The 15,797-nt window shown below is 41.8% G+C and overlaps 1 long non-coding RNA gene across 3 annotated transcripts in view; it reads left to right on the forward strand.

The window, feature by feature from the left end:
• LOC120316405 overlaps positions 1-15,797 on the forward strand; it is a 162,585-nt gene that overhangs the window by 18,247 nt on the left and 128,541 nt on the right. For all 3 annotated transcript variants that reach the window (XR_005558948.1, XR_005558949.1, XR_005558950.1), the window contains one exon: positions 3,092-3,196. This is a non-coding gene — a long non-coding RNA (uncharacterized LOC120316405). The remainder of the gene's footprint in view (positions 1-3,091; positions 3,197-15,797) is intronic.

Raw genomic sequence — 15,797 nt, forward strand, 5'->3', positions numbered from 1 at the left:
GCCAGGAGTCAAGCTTCTGTTCCCCTTTCCTTGCTTGCTATTAGCCCAGCTCTGACAGCCAAGGAGAAACTACGTGGGGGCCCTTGCTTCTGTCAGCACAAGAGGTGGCCCACCGTCTGATGTGGTGACAGGGAATGAAGCTATGAACTTTTCAGCGGCAGCCATGCCTGACATCCCTGTCCAGCACCAGCTCCCAAGGAGAGCCCTCCCGTTCCCCCCTCCCTGCATTCAAACCAGCCGGTCCCCTTCCCACTGAAGAAACCCAGAGGTCAATTTTCAATGAAGTTCTTACTTACTTGAATCGATGTCCTCTTGATTCTTTGTGAAGGGTGCAGCAGGCATAAAATGTGATATTGATTCTCGAGATGCAGAGTGTTCCTTTGTTCCCCGCCTGGTTCAAAAAAATGCAAAGTATTTCTTTCATCCAGCTGCAGAGCATGTCACCTTAAACAAACCTGAGGTCATCACCCTTGTCTGCCATTTCATGTTTAGTTCCCTCTGGCTCCTTTTCCCTCTCCCAACCACCCCCCTCCGCCCTCTTCTTATCATCTTCCTTCTTGTTTGCCTCTTCCTCTTCTTGGTTTTTTTTTTTTTTTAATGGTCTTTCCTCCTTTTCTTGGAATTGAAATTCTAATTTGTGCATCCCTACCCTTAAATCTCTGGTGTACTCCTTGGGTCCTAATCTAATTGATCACATCCAACTCTCCTGGCAGTTTTGTACTTGCCCTTTCTTTTTTCTTTTTTTACCTTTACAGAGAAAGCTTTTCCCTATCTTTGGTTTTCATCTGCCCCCCCCTCCACCCCCAAATGTCTTATATAGGCTGTCTATCACAGAGAACTGTTTCTAGTGTAACCAGGCATCTGAGCTGTACATTTCCAGGGCAGGCTTTCCGAAAGCAGCAACTTAAAAGGAAGGAATCTAAAATAGGAATTCTTCTTTAGGTACAGGTAAAAAATAATAATAATAATAATAATAATAATAATAATAATAATAATAATAATAATAATAATAATAATAATAATAATAAAGTTGGAAGGGACCTTGGAGGTCATCTAGTCCAACCCCCTGCTCAGGCAGGAAAGCCTACACCATTGCGGACAAATGGCTGTCCAGTCTCTTCTTAAAAACTTCCAGGGTTGGAGCATTCACCGCTTCTGGAGGCAGGTGGTTTCACTGGTTAATTGTTCTCACTGTCAGGAGGTTTCTCCTAAGTTCTAGATTGCTTCTCTCCTTGATTAGTTTCCATCCGTTGTTGCTTCTTGACCTGCCTTCAGCACCTTGGAGAATAGCTTGACTCCCTCTTCAGCTTCTGGCCACAATTGAGCAGGAAATTTCTGACACTAAGTGAGTTTTGCCCCAGTTTACGACTTTCCTTGCCGCAGATGTTAAGTCAGTGGTCCCCAACCTTTTCTATATTCCGCACCCCAAAAACACTTCTGATATATTCTCACACCCCTTACAAAAGTTCAAAATAACGGCAACGAATTATACATATACACTATAATTTTGAAAACCCAAGTTTTCGCCCCTTGGAATATCGTCTCGCACCCCTGGTTGGGAACCCCTGTGTTAAGTGAATCACTGCAGTTTGTTAAGTTAGCAACTAGGTTGTTAAGTGAATCTGGCTTCCCCATTGACTTTGCTAATTGTCAGAAGGTGGGACAAATGGGGATCACGTGATTCTGGGACACTGCGACCAACGTAAATATGAACCAGTTGCCAAGCACCTGAACGTAAATCATGTGACCAAGGGGGTGCTGCAATGGTCATTAAGTGTGAAAAACAGTCATAAGTGACTTTCTTCCTTGCCGTTGTAACTTGAGATGGTTACCAAATGAACTGTTTTCACAGCATTTGTCCTCACAGTGAGGCAATTTGGTCCAGAGGTCAAGGCGCCAAGGTGGAAAGCTGGAGACTGTGAGTTCTAGTTCCGCTATGGGCACAAAGCCAGCTGAGCGGTCTTGGGCCGGTCCCTCTCTCTCAGCCCTACCCACCTCACAAGATTGTTGTAAGGATAATAGGAAGAGGAAGGTGTGTTGGATATATTCGCTGTCTTGAATTATTTGCCAGAGTGATCAAGGCGGAATACAAATAAATAACTGAAATAAAATATTAGGTGGGTGACTTTGGGCCAATCACCAGGGAACCGTGGGTTCTAGCCCCGCCTTAGCCATGAAAGCCAGGTGGGTGACTTTGGGCCAATCACCAGCGGACTGTGAGTTCTAGTCCCGCCTTAGCCATGAAAGCCACCTCACAAGGTTGCTGTTTGGGAAAATAGGAGGTAGAAGTTTATGTTCGCTGCCTTGAATTATTTGTAAAAATAATAAAGGCCGGATAAAAAATAAAATAAAAAATGTAATATAAAATATATAATAAACAATAACATGAAATAGTGATGTCTTTATGTACCTCATGCATATTTATAGAAGAGCTGAACTTTTCCAGGGTGATTAAAACCACAACCCAAATAATCTTTTGTTCTTTTTAAAAAAAAAAACAAAAGAAACTCCTTCTGTGATTTCATCTAAATAGGCCAAAATCTCATGAAAGGGGTGGGGGTAGGTTCAGGATAAAAATATTCCAGGAGAATCTATGCATATTTTGCTCCTTCCAATTGCATTCTCTTGGAAAATGGTGAGGAGGAAAAAAAAAAAAAAAGGATTTCTTTCCGTTTCTAGAGTGCAATGCTTCCAAAACTGTTCTGTTGTCAGATTCAGCCTCATAGCATGATACCATAATTTATTTTGCCTTTTTTTTAAAAAAAGAAAATGGATCATATTAAAGGATAAAATATGGCCCCTCGGTGAAAAACATTACTCTGAAATATTAGCAGTACAGTGTGTTAATTTTGATGGGGGAGGATGTGACCGTTGATATGTTTGAGGAGGTTTTTTTTTTTTTTTTTTCCTTTTCCATGCATTTGCTGACGCTTCCCATGTCAATATAATTCTTAGGAATTCATGGGCCCTCTTTTGTGCTGACTTATATGATGATGTATAACAGCTTAAGAGGATTTAAAATATGGTATTTTGAGTAATGCAGTGTGGTAAATAGCTTATGGAACATTTTTTTCCCCCTCCACTTGCATAGTTTATCAGATACCCTTACCAGCTGCTGGTACCAAAACTGGTGGATACAATAAGAAACACAAAGAAAATCCAGAAATGTAAACATCAGAAAACCTGATCAACTAAGGTGAGATATTATTAAGAAGTATAACATCTTACTCCAGCCATTTTTGTTGTTTGTGACACTGTTTCATTGTTATTTTGACACAAATGACCAGAGAATCATGTTGTCTGCTGGGCTGTGATTCTTAGAAACACGAATAACACCAAGAATTCCTATGTTATTTTGGACAAGATGAAGCTTGCATGCTTTTAAAATAATGTTAAGCAAATTGGGGAGCTTAGAGAACAGTTTCTATATATAATTCTGCAAGGTAAAGAATCATGCAATTTATAGTTAGCAAGTGTGCTCAGAAAGGGATCAGGTTACCCCATTTCCAATTTAATTCTGTCTTTTGCTGTCAGAATATCCGTTCTGGAAAAGTGAGATCCGTTTGTTTGACTGTTTTGCTTATATTATTATGCAAAAAAAAAAAAAAAATGATGCATGTTGCTGGTCTGATGGAAAGGTTTTATATCTATGTTGAAAGTTTTACAGAGGAATTTTGCAGGATAATATAGTTTTTTAGGGAAAGCATGAACATTTCAGCCTCTTAGGAATACTCTTATACTAATTTCTAACTAAAAATGTCTGTGGTTAACAAACCAGGCTAGGAAGCAGGAGACATGACTTAAAAGTCCCTTTTTGGTCGTGAAAGCCATCTGGGTGACTTTGGACCAATCACCAGAGGGAAGGGAAGGGAAGGGAAGGAAGGAAGGAAGGAAGGAAAGATTATGATGTACCGAAGGAAGGGTCTTCACACACCTATCCTAACCTATCCTAAATAATAGATTCATACAACATGGTTAACTAGGCTAAAATGAGATTGAGTAATCTTTGCCTCTGGAAAACCCAGGTTTCATCTTAGCACATTGCAAGAATCAGCCGGTTGCATTCATTTATAACAGATTGGTTCATTTTGTCCAGATCTAGCGTGTTCTTTGAACACAACTATTTAAAAGACCCAGTTTAACAAGGGAAGCTTCTCCTTAGCCAACCCATCACAAGCTTCCGATCCAGACCTAGAAAGTGCCCAAGACCCTCATGTCAATCTTCATCCCAGCAGAAACGCAGGCAGCCGGAGTGTTTCAAAGGACAATCACAGTCACTGTTTGCAAGGCCCCTACAATCCAATTCATTGGAGTCGTTGATAGTCAAATATAGCCTGAGGGATCAGGACTGGGAACTCACTCAGAACAAGTAGCCTCACGGGAGAGGTGTCCCATGTCCCATTATCCCCACTCTCATTTGTCTTCCTTCCTGCCTGTTGCCGAATCCACTCTACATCCTCTTAAATGTAAAACAGCTGCTGCCAGCGCCCCCCTTCAAATCCCTTGGCATAGCAAACTCAAAAGCTGGCCCCGAATATGGCCCATCCCATAATGCTCCTCATTTGGAAACAATTAAACCCTCAATTGGAGATCTTCTCAGAAAGGACCCCATTCCACAAGCCCTCTAATCTCCTCTTCCAGTCTGGGAAATACCTTCCAGAACAAGCTGAACGTTGGCAGCTGTTTGGCAGACGGTAACCATATCCATAGTAGGGGGAAATTTGCCATCTTAATTTTATTTATTTTGCCGGGCTCATCCGTACGGTCCGGGAAGAAGTCCTGCCAAAAAAAGCCCGCCCGCCTTTACTCACACATAGGGCGTTCCTACAAGAACGCACATTTCCTTTTTCTCTCTTCCTGGGTCACAGAAGCCTTGTTTGCTTCACACATGTTTGGCATCAAGCGCCAGGCCTCGGTATATCGCTGGGTTGAGAAAGATAGGAGGGAGGATCCGCCTGGCTCTTCGAAGGAGCAGCATCTGGCTCCAAGCTCATAAAACAAATCTCAATCTGTAACAGGAGAAGGAAGGAGGCTGGGTCTGGTAGGCCTCCCTCCAACAGATGCACACGCTGATTAAGTTGGGAAGTGGAGGCCTGGCTTCATCTCTTTCTAGGTGGTAAGAAACCTCTTTCTCGAGGTCTTGCGGTTCAGGAAACATCATCCTCTCTATTGTTAAGCACATCAGCCAATCCCCCAAAGATCTGCCAGCAGACAATTCCCCCTTTCTCTTCCTGACTGGTTTGTTGGCCAGATGTGGTGGTGGTGGAGGACCCCTTGCTGAGATGCTAAACTAGCAACACTGTTGATCCGGGCAGACAGAAACGCAGTCTCAGTCGGCATCTTCTGGAAAACTTCCCCCTGCCCTGGAAGCCTTCGTGATACAAACCAGCTGAACTTCTTGGAATGCCAGAATGTGCTACAGCTTGTCTGCCTGACAGGTTGGCCAAGTGGAATTACGGAGGCCGGAGAGGGGAGGCTGCAAAGCGGACTCAGATCCCCAGTCACAGTTTACACTGGAGAATTGAATAACTGGGATGCTCCAATAAGGATTGGAGTTCATTCCAGAATGCATTCTGGTGGTGCTTCTCTCCTTTTCCTTCAAAGCATGCCTGGGTGAATTTAACCAGAGTTGGAAAGGACCTTGGAGGTCTTCTAGTCCCTGCTCAAGCTCAAGACCCTACACCATGTCAGACAATGGGTGTCCTGTCTCTTCTTAAAAGCCTCCGGTGATGGAGCACCCACAACTTCTGGAGGCAAGCTGTTCCACTGGTTAATTGCTCTCACTGTCTGGAATTAATTTCTCCTTAATTCCAGCTTGCTTCTCTTCTTGATTAGTTTCCATCCATGGTTTCTTGTCTTGTCCTCGGGTGCTTTGGAACATAGGTCGCCCCCCTCTTTTCTGTGTCAGCCTCTCACGTATTGGATGACAACTATCATGTCACTCTTAGTCTCCTAAACAGTATAATAGAATAACAGAGTTAGAAGGACCTTGGAGATCTTCTAGTCTAATGCCCTGCTCAAGCAGGAGACCCTATACCATTCCAGACAAGTGGCTGTCCAGTCTCTTCTTAAAAACTTCCAGTGTTGGAGCATTCACAACTTCTGGAGGCAGGTTGTTCCACTGGTTAATTGTTCAACTTCTCACTGTTAGAAAGTTTCTTCTTGATTCCAGGTTGTCCATTGTTTCTTGCCCTGCCTTCTGCTTGGATGGGCCCCAGCCAGCCCCCTCTCAATGTGCAGCCAATAGCACTCTATGTCGCTTTTTTTAAGTGACCATTTCCTCCTTCTCCCCTTTACCTCTCCTCTTCCCTTCTCCTGTCTTCTTTCTCTTTCTATGTTTCTGCTCCCTCCTCTCCTTCTCTTCTCCTACTGTTCCTTCTTAGCTGAATAACTTTTTTGTCTCCCGGCTATAATACTGCCTCCTCCGTTGCAATACTGCATTTTAAGAAAAAATGGAAAGAAAATATAGTGGCAAATATGAAATGTTCAAAACAATGAAGTATTAATATCTATCTAAACAGTATTTATATGTAATGCTGCTACGGAAATGTTTTACGAAAGTTACAGATTCATGAGGAAATGTAAGAAAAGGGATTTAGAGGCTGAAGTCTGTAAAACAATTATATCGATCCTTTTTCTGAAGGCACTACATTTTTTTTTTTTGCAGGTAATGAAATTTAGCCCCCTTCAATTTTTAATCAACATGTTGGGCATTCAGAGATTGTAGTGCCAGCACAAGTTACTGATTTGTTTGAAAAGTCACGTGCCTCTCATCCCCCCCCCCCAAAAAGTTTCTCACACATCTACAGAGCCTTGGCTTCAACAAAGAGCTATCCCAGGGTGCAAATATAATGATTAACCCTGCATTAAATAAAAGGACCAAAGGTTCCTATAAAAGAACTCTCTATGATGTCACCGTTGCTGGGGAGGGGGAGAAATTCCCAAAGGGTTTAAAATGACATCATCCCACCTATGTAGATACATGAGAACATTTCACTCCCGAACTGGATGCCAGCTTTGGTACTTCCAGACTTCACATGTTAGATATCTGTGGGTCCTTTCTCCCTCTTTGAAGGCGGAGAATCAAACTTATTGATAGCCTGATCACACACTGCTTGACTGCTACGTTTTTTAACGACTGTAATCCTTTGCTTTGGGCTTGGATCAGAGCAAGTGAGCAGAGCTGAGCGTTTACTGGCCGGATGCCCTTCCTGATGCCAATGTGGAGTTCACAGCAAATATGATCTCTTTGTGCCACAATAGAGAAACATCTGTCGCTACCTAATATTGAAGTCTCAACCTTCTGAGTGGGAGGAAAGCATTTTCATCTCTAGGCCAGAGGCCCTCAAACTCTTGGGCACCAGGGACCGGTTCCTGGAAAGAGGTTTTTCCACGGACCAGACAGGACCTTGTTTTGTATACTGCTTACATCCTGCAGATGGGGCTTTGCAGAGAAGAGCAACAAAGATGATCAGGGCACTGGAGGCTAAAAGATATAAAGAACAGTTACTAGAATTGGGTATGTCTAGTTTAAGGAAAAGAAGGACTAGTGGTGACATGATAGCAGTCTTCCAATATTTGAGGAATTGCCACAAAGAAGGGGGGTTCCAAGCTATTCTCCAAAGCTCCTGAAGGCAAGACAAGAAGCAACGGATGGAAACTAATCAAAGAGAGAAGCAATCTAGAACTAAGGAGAATTTTCCAGACAGCTAGAACAATTAACCAGTGGAACAACCTGCTCCAGAAGTTGTGAATACTCCAACACTGAAGTTTTTAAGAAGAGATTGGACAGCCATTTGTCTGAAATGGTATAGGGTCTCCTACTTGAGCAGGGGGTTGGATTAGAAGACTCCAAGGTCCCTTCCAATTTCATTATTATTATTATTATTATTATTATTATTATTATTATTATTAGACCACCATGTCACTCTATGAACATTACTGAATAGATGACATCCATTGTGATACTTGTGACAAGGAAACCAGGTTGTCAAAGCTGAGACCAGCCAGAGCATAGAATAACTCAAAGAAGCAGTACAAAGTTGGAAGGTGTGGAGAGACCAGGTTCATAGAATCCTATGACTTGGGCAAAACTGAATGGGTGTTATCATCATCATTATCATCATCGACATCATCCTTGTGATATCCCTTGCCCCTTCTCGTACATCCCCATGGATGAGGGGAGGTGGTGGGAACTGCTGAAAAGTGGTCCACAAATCGTAAATGATTGACAGGAGGGCTAGCAATATAAATTCCCTTGTTCTGAGAGCTCAGTGGGAAGACATTTGGAGGGCTCCAGATTGGGGAACAGAGACATGGTAGTCTTGAGGAGCTCTGCTGGGTTTATCAAAGCTCCTGACTTTGGCAGCAGCTGGAATTATTTTTCCAGAGATAATCGGGGAAATAATATACTTAAAAACAACAAGAAGAAGACGATTATAAGAATATATGTTTTCTTCCCTGGAAACCAAGTGGGTCAAAACATATACAAATCATACTCTCCACAAAATGGGAGCTTGAGGAGCATAAGAAGACATTTATTAGGTAAATAAACTATATTAGTTTAACAAGCTGGCATGCAGAGCTTTGGATTCTAAAGAGGAGGGGGAAAAAAAGGCCAGGAGACGGAGGGTAGAATAGATTACTCATTGAAGCAACTTGGCTGTGCCACTAATAAAATTAAGTGTTGGAACATAAATGTTTTAATTTCAGTGCAAACGTTCCAAGCAATATTGGTCACCCTCCACCCCTCCTTCCTTTCTACCCTCTCCCAGCCTAGACTAATCCATTTAGAGAAAAATTTACATTTTATTTCTCCAAACCCATTAGCATTAATATAAAGGTCAACGCTGAAAAAGCAGCCTCTACAGCCAATACACCAGGGTAAGGCACTCTCCCACCAGGGGAAGGCATCTAAGGTCTCTCACTCCAGTGGGCTGACAAGAATCTTTAATTTAAGAGGTCGCTCCTCATGACAACACTCAGCCTTGGTGGGGGGGGGGGAGGGAAGGAGGAGAAAAACTACAATCACAACTTTATAATGCCTTGGTCAGATCACACTTGGAGTACTATATCTAGTTTTGGTGGCCGTGATGGGGGAAAAAAGTGTTGAGACTCTAGAAAGAGTGCAGAAAAGAGCAACAAATATGGTTAGGGGTCTGGAGGCTAAAACATATGAAGAAGGGCTGCAGGAATTGGGTATGTCTGGTTTAATGAAGAGAAGGATGAGGGGGGACATGATAGCAGTCTTCCAATATTTGAGGGGCTGCCACAAAGAAGAGGGAGTCAAGCTATTCTCCAAGGCACCTGAAGGCAGGACAAGTAGCAATGAATGGAAACTCACCAAGGAGAGAAGCAACCTAAAACTAAGGAGAAATTTCCTGACAGTTAGAACAATTAACCAGTGGAACAACCCGCCTCCAGAAGCGGCGAATGCTCCAACACTGGAAGTTTTTAAGAAGAAACTGGACAGCCATTTGTCTGAAATGGCATAGCGTTTCCTGCCTGAGCAGGGGGTTGGACTAGAAGACCTCCAAGGTCCCTTCCAATTTTGCTATTCTGTTATTCTGTTAATGTCTAAGCTAGATTTGTAAAAAAAAATCAAAAACATTAGATAATATCATATCATTATGAGTGGTAGTAGTGTTGCTGTTGTTGCATGCTGTGCAACAAATCCTGAGACCAGACAGGGAACATCACCAGATAAATTCTACTTTTCTGGAAACCTGCATTAACAAAATCTTGCAAAACTCCCAGAATTCCTTAGCCTGGTCTCCTAAGGTCATTCCCACATACAATTACAAATACAAACTCAGAAGAGGATTTATTTAATCACCAGGTTAGATGTGTGATGTAAACTCAAAAAAGTTTTGTAAAATTGCCAACAAAATCTGAAATTGCTCAAGCTTTTGGCAAAGTCTTACACTTTTTCATGTCTAGGTGCCCAATGAATACCTAATATGGAACGAACAACTTGGTGCCCATAAAATCATTCTTGCCATCCTCTTCCCTTCCTATCTCCACATGCATTTATCATTTGGCTATTTTATTATTTGGAATTAGCATTATAAGAATGGAAAAGTGACCTATTGCAAAGCAAAGAAGCATCATCTACCACCATATTTATTTATGGTTATGAATATGCACTCCATAGATCTTCTTCGAAAATAAATATGCAACTCAGCGCTGTGCTTGGGAAGGCACATTGCCCGGAAACAGGACCCAGGAAAGCTGGAATGAATGAAAGCAGCCCAGTGTATTTAGAAGAAAAGCAGGGAGCAACTTCACCAATTTCTGGTAAATGGCCTTTCTTATAAGGCTCGCTGGGGAATTCTGGGAGTTGTAGTCCACTAAGTTTGGAGATCCCTGCTCTAGGATGTGTTAGGATAAAGTGCTCATCACATCCTACAGCAGGAATCTCCAAACTTAGCAAAACGGCAGGAGGAGACTAAAAAAACTTGAAGAGGGAATTGACCAATGTCATCTGACCTACGAGGGGTTTCCCACAACTATGACATAGTATCATTCCCTGGCACATTGTCTAAGTCAATATTTGGAACCATGGGTTTGATTTTCTTTGCAACTTTGCATTACCAGTGAACAAAAAAATGCAGACCTCAGTAAAATAAATAGCTTCTTCAAAAAAAAAAAAAAAAGAAAGAAAGAAAAAAAAAAGCAAGCAAACCATACAAGTTTGTCTGGGCCAACATTCAACTTTGCCTAACATGAAGAGAATGCTGTCTGGATGGCAAACTCCTTGGAGCAAGCATCTACGATGGTAATTATGGGCTATTTCTTTTTGTTTGGTATTTCTTTCTTTCTAAATTTCATGGGACATGGTTGCTACAACTAATAGTATTAGTCACTGTACTGACATCAGATAATACTAATTTCAATTCTGCTCTCATGATTTAAAAGGCTAGAAAATTGGAGAAGTAAAATTTCAGAAACCATTCCATGGTCCTTACTTCTAACCGTATTTATATAGCATTGTCCAAGAGTCAAAAACGTTTCTTCTTTCATTCTCTTTTTTGTCAAGATAGGGTGCTTGTCAAGTTGGTTAGTGTTGGATCAGGTGCTCAAAGATCAGCATGAAACTCATTCTGGAGACCAGCTTTTAAACTGCAATATTTTTGCAACACATCTTTATTTTCACAAATAGATGCCAGCCAACAATAATACAGAATTAATAACAATGCAATTTCCAATACAATACACATGGACAACCATTTGACCCAGGATGGAATAAGGATTCCTTCCTTGGGCAGAAGGTTGGACTAGAAGACCTCCAAGGTCCCTCCCAGCCCCATGAGTCTATGAAGTCAGACTACCAATAGGGATCTGTATGACTGCCATCTAGTTTATTGCAGCCCTTCCAATGTCACTCTATCCCAAATGTATGCCTTAATCAGGAAGTTCCTTTTCCTCCTTCCCTGTTGTGTGCTCAAATAAGCCAAGGAAGATTATAAAAAGCCACTTCCACCCATATCTGTTCCATCCCTCAGCTGTTCCAGTCTGTTCCTATCACTCTTTCAAACACCCGCTGTATGAAAAAATAATATCAATATGTATTGGTGTCATTCTATTAATATTCGCCCACTCCCACTGGTTGGAGGGGGAGGGTGAGAATGAAGAAATAGGGGGCACAGCATGGGTAATTGGGGAGGCTGCAAAGCAAGCTGCACTCGATCCTCATGGAAGTCTGCTAAAATTAATTGGCAAAGGCTTTTAAAAGCATGCAGGATCCAGGCCAAATGGATCTTCGGCGGACTGCCTCATCCACAATGCCAGAGGAAGAGGTCACTGTGAATCTGTAGATTTATGCAGAAGTCTGACCGGGATGGAAAATTGAGACAAAAGCGTTTGGATTTTATTATTATTCCATTTACTCTGACCTGGGGCCAGTGTGGGGTTCGGGGTGCCTGGTTTATGTATTCAGCTGGTTGCCACACTGACGGCCATTTGGAGCTACTTAGGCAAACTCAGGGGCCCTCCTTTTGCAGCTCACAGCTGTAACAACACCATATCGAATACAGGTTAGAGTGAAAAGGCAGACCAAGCGTCTCCAGCAGGTGCTTTTTCAGGAGCAACTGCCCCTGAAAACACTTATCTGAGGGATGGGGGGCTTTAAAGTTTGTCCAGGGACTATTTGAGGACCCAGGAGTGGGGTTCAGAAGCTTCCAACAAATGTTGAGTCTCAATAAAGGAGAATATTTGAAGCTCAAGATTTAAAAGGGGGCTCCTTGATGCTCTCTGAGCTTGATGGATTTTTTTTTTTTTTTTTGCAGATGTTTCATTACCTAAGCATCATCAGTGTCAATCATTTTCTGGCACTGATGAAGTTATCTAGTTTGGGCAATGAAATGTCTGCAGGAAAACAGCCAAACTCTGAGAGCACCAAAGGCCCCCTCAATGTTGAGTTTGGACAGAGCAAATTTGGAGGGAGCAATAAAACAGACCTCTTTTATCCAGTGGTGGGATTCAGATATGTGAACAACCGGTTCTCTGTGTGGATACTGCTTCCAGAAAACTTGTAGGGCTCAAATGAGGACTGATGCTTCTGGGTTGTGGCTTTTTAGACTGTAAAACTGAAGGGAGGGATAGGGTGGTTTTAATGAGAGATGCCTTCCTCTCCCAAGAGCAGGAGATCAATTTCCATCGAACGAACACGGTTCTTTGAAAATGATCACAGTAACAAGTGGAGTAGGTCCAAAGGGGCTTGAATCAAATCAGGTTCTTCTAATTTAATTTGGTAAATTCAATCAATCCGTTGATTCAATTTATCGAATTGATGAAATGCTCCAAATTGTTCCAAATCAATTCAGTGCAACAATATTCACACAAGCTGAATTTTAAGCGCTCTTCAGGGATTCCCAAAATTGTAGTCGGAGAGAAAGAACGGTGCACCCTCCATCCTTGGTCTCCCATCTGGGACCTCTTTGCGTTCTTAGGGAAGTTCTGAGGAATAAATTCAGTGGTGTTCATGCCTTCTTACCTTGCAGGATGCGAAGGCACGGATAAGTGGGCAAGAGAAACACCCATCACAATCTTTTGCATCTCCAGCTAACATTGTAATGGAACCTTTTAGAAAGAAATTCTGTCTTTCCTTACCAACTTGGCCCATCCTGCAGGATGGTTAGGAGGATAAAATGGCATTATTCCAAGTATGTCGCTAAGAGCAATTTTTTTTTAAAAAAGAAGGGACTCTAGATGTAATTAATTATGTTAACACATTTTTTTTCACAAGGAAAAAGGAAATATAAGTAAAAAGCAGATAGATAGGCAGACAGACATACAGGCAGATAGATGAGAGATATATTGATAAACTGATAAATGATAGCTTGCTAGTCAGCTAGCCAGATAGATAGATAGATAGATAGATAGATAGATAGATAGATAGATAGATTAGATAGGTAGGTAGGTAGGTAGGTAGATAGATAGATAGATAGAGAGAGAGAGAGAGAGAGAGATAGATAGATAGATAGATAGATAGATAGATAGATAGATAGCTCAAGTGAAAGAGAGAAAAGGAGGGAGGGAGGGAGGGAGAGGGAAAGAGAGATTTATTTCTCTATGAAAAGAAAATACTTTAAAATATTTTAGAATAATGTGATGTCAATTTTATACAATACAGCTCTATCTAGTTAAATGAGAAAGGACAAAAGTTTTTTAAAAAATTAAGAATGGGAAGTATTTAAGTTTTGGTACAACAGCAAAAGAAAGAAACAATGGAAGCTAGCCTAGTTCTATTGTACAGATTAATATCGAAATGAAGGGCAAAGAAAGAGAGCTGTTCTTTAGAGTGAATGCTATAAAACCGTAAGCTCTTGTGCAAAAAGGAGGAGAAAGTTATTGCAGCGATCCTCTTGATCATCCCCAAACAAGCAATGTGGTATTCTCTAGGAAACATACAATTAAAAGGACCACATGAAAGGAACACGGTTAAGCTAACTAGTGTCCATTCCTGCACACAAAGAGAAAGGGGGTGGAGGGAAGGATATGTAAATTTCTTCCTCTCTCAACTCTCCTCCCCACTTTCCTAACAAAAAAAAAAGAGCTCCCCCCCCTTATTTGAAAATAACCAGGCTGCTGCTAGAGTAATGTTCTTACATATAAATTGAAATCCTTTTTTCTATTTACACTACTGATTTCTTCACTTTCTTTAATCTCCTCTTTCAAATTAATACACAATAACAGCAGATTCTTCCCTTCGCCGTCTTGCTGCTTGTTCATATTTACCCAAGTGTCTGGAGTGAAGATTGTACACATTCTTTTAATCCACCTGGCTGTGTTAGTTAAAAGCCCCGATAAAATCAGCTGCACTTAAAATCTTAACCTTTTAAGTCTGAAATATTTTTGAATGTCTGGGATCATGGCAACTGTCCAAAGGGGGGTGGGTGGGGGGGTGGGTGAGAGAAAGGGGCCCTCAAACAGTTTAGATTCGGGGCAATTTATTGTCATGCCATATCCACCGCAGGACAATTGTGGACTCAATATAATTTTGGTGACTCGGCCACTTGAGCAGACAAAATTGCCTAGCATTGACAAAGGCTCTGGAGTGGTTTAATATAATTATCCCAGTCCAAGATTTTACCATGTGCCATCCTTTGAAATACCAGAATGATTGAACGAGGCATTTCATTGTCCTACAAGGATGGAACTGTACCAGTTTAATCCCAGATTATTCTTTTGGTCCTGAAAGTTGGCTTAGTGGAAGGTCTGACTGGACTGCAGCAATCCTAGGTCCATATTGAGACTCTGGAAAGGGTGCAGAGAAGAGCAATAAAGATGATTAGGGGGATGAAGGCTGAAACATATGAGGAGCGGTTGTGGGAATAGGGTTTTTCTAGTTTAATGAAAAGAAGGACTGGGGATGACAGGATAGCAGGGTTCCAATATTTGAGGGGCTGCCCGAAAGAAGAAGGAGTCAAGCTATTCTCCAAAGCAACTGAAGGTAGGACAAGAAGGAATGGATGGAAACTAATCAAGGAGAAAAGCAACCTAGAACTAAGGAGAAATTTCCTGATAGTGAGAACAATTAATCAGTGGAACGGCTTGCCTCCAGAAGTTGTGGGTGATCCATCACTGGAGGCTTTTAAGAAGAGACTGGATAGCCATTGGTCTAGAATCGCATAGAGCAGAGGGCTGGACTAAAAGACCTCTAAAGTCTCTTCCAATTCTGCCATTCCATGTTCTAAAGCAGGGGTCTTCAAACTTGGCCCTTTTATGACTTGCGGACTTCAACTCCCAGAATTCTGGGAGTTGAAGTCTGCAACTCATAAAAGGGCCAAGTTTGAAGACCACTGTTCTAAAGTCAACGGGGAAGCCAGATTCACTTAACAACTAGGTTACCAACTAAACAAATGCAGCGATTCACTTAACAACTGTGGCAAGAAAGGTAACATTCACTTAACAGAATTTTGGGACTCAGTTGTGGCCGTAAGCCGAGGTCTGCGGGTAGATGTTATTATTCCAATGCTTTCGCACACATTATGGGAATATTTCCATCACATAATTTAGGATGTTGAGGATGTTTGAAGAGGTAGACTAGTCAAGAAAAGAGATGTTGGGGGAGATACGTGTCCATCGTTTCTCTCCCCACCTCTCATTTTTGGTGGCTTTCTTCCCTCAATCTCACTTCAACAAGAGTCCTTATAGAAGCCAGCATAATGGTGCATTGTCGGGCTGGGGATTTAATTTCCACCTTCACAAGTTGCCCCTGCTTCCCCTGTCCTGGCAATTTGTCACACTTTTTGTGTCTGCTATATCTTGCTGAAGTCATAGCTTCCCCTTCCTCT

Source organism: Crotalus tigris, unplaced genomic scaffold (genome assembly GCF_016545835.1).
Source record: "Crotalus tigris isolate CLP2741 ecotype Arizona unplaced genomic scaffold, ASM1654583v1 scf7180000019364.2947544272:3078424, whole genome shotgun sequence".
NCBI classification, from domain to species: Eukaryota; Metazoa; Chordata; class Lepidosauria; order Squamata; family Viperidae; genus Crotalus; species Crotalus tigris.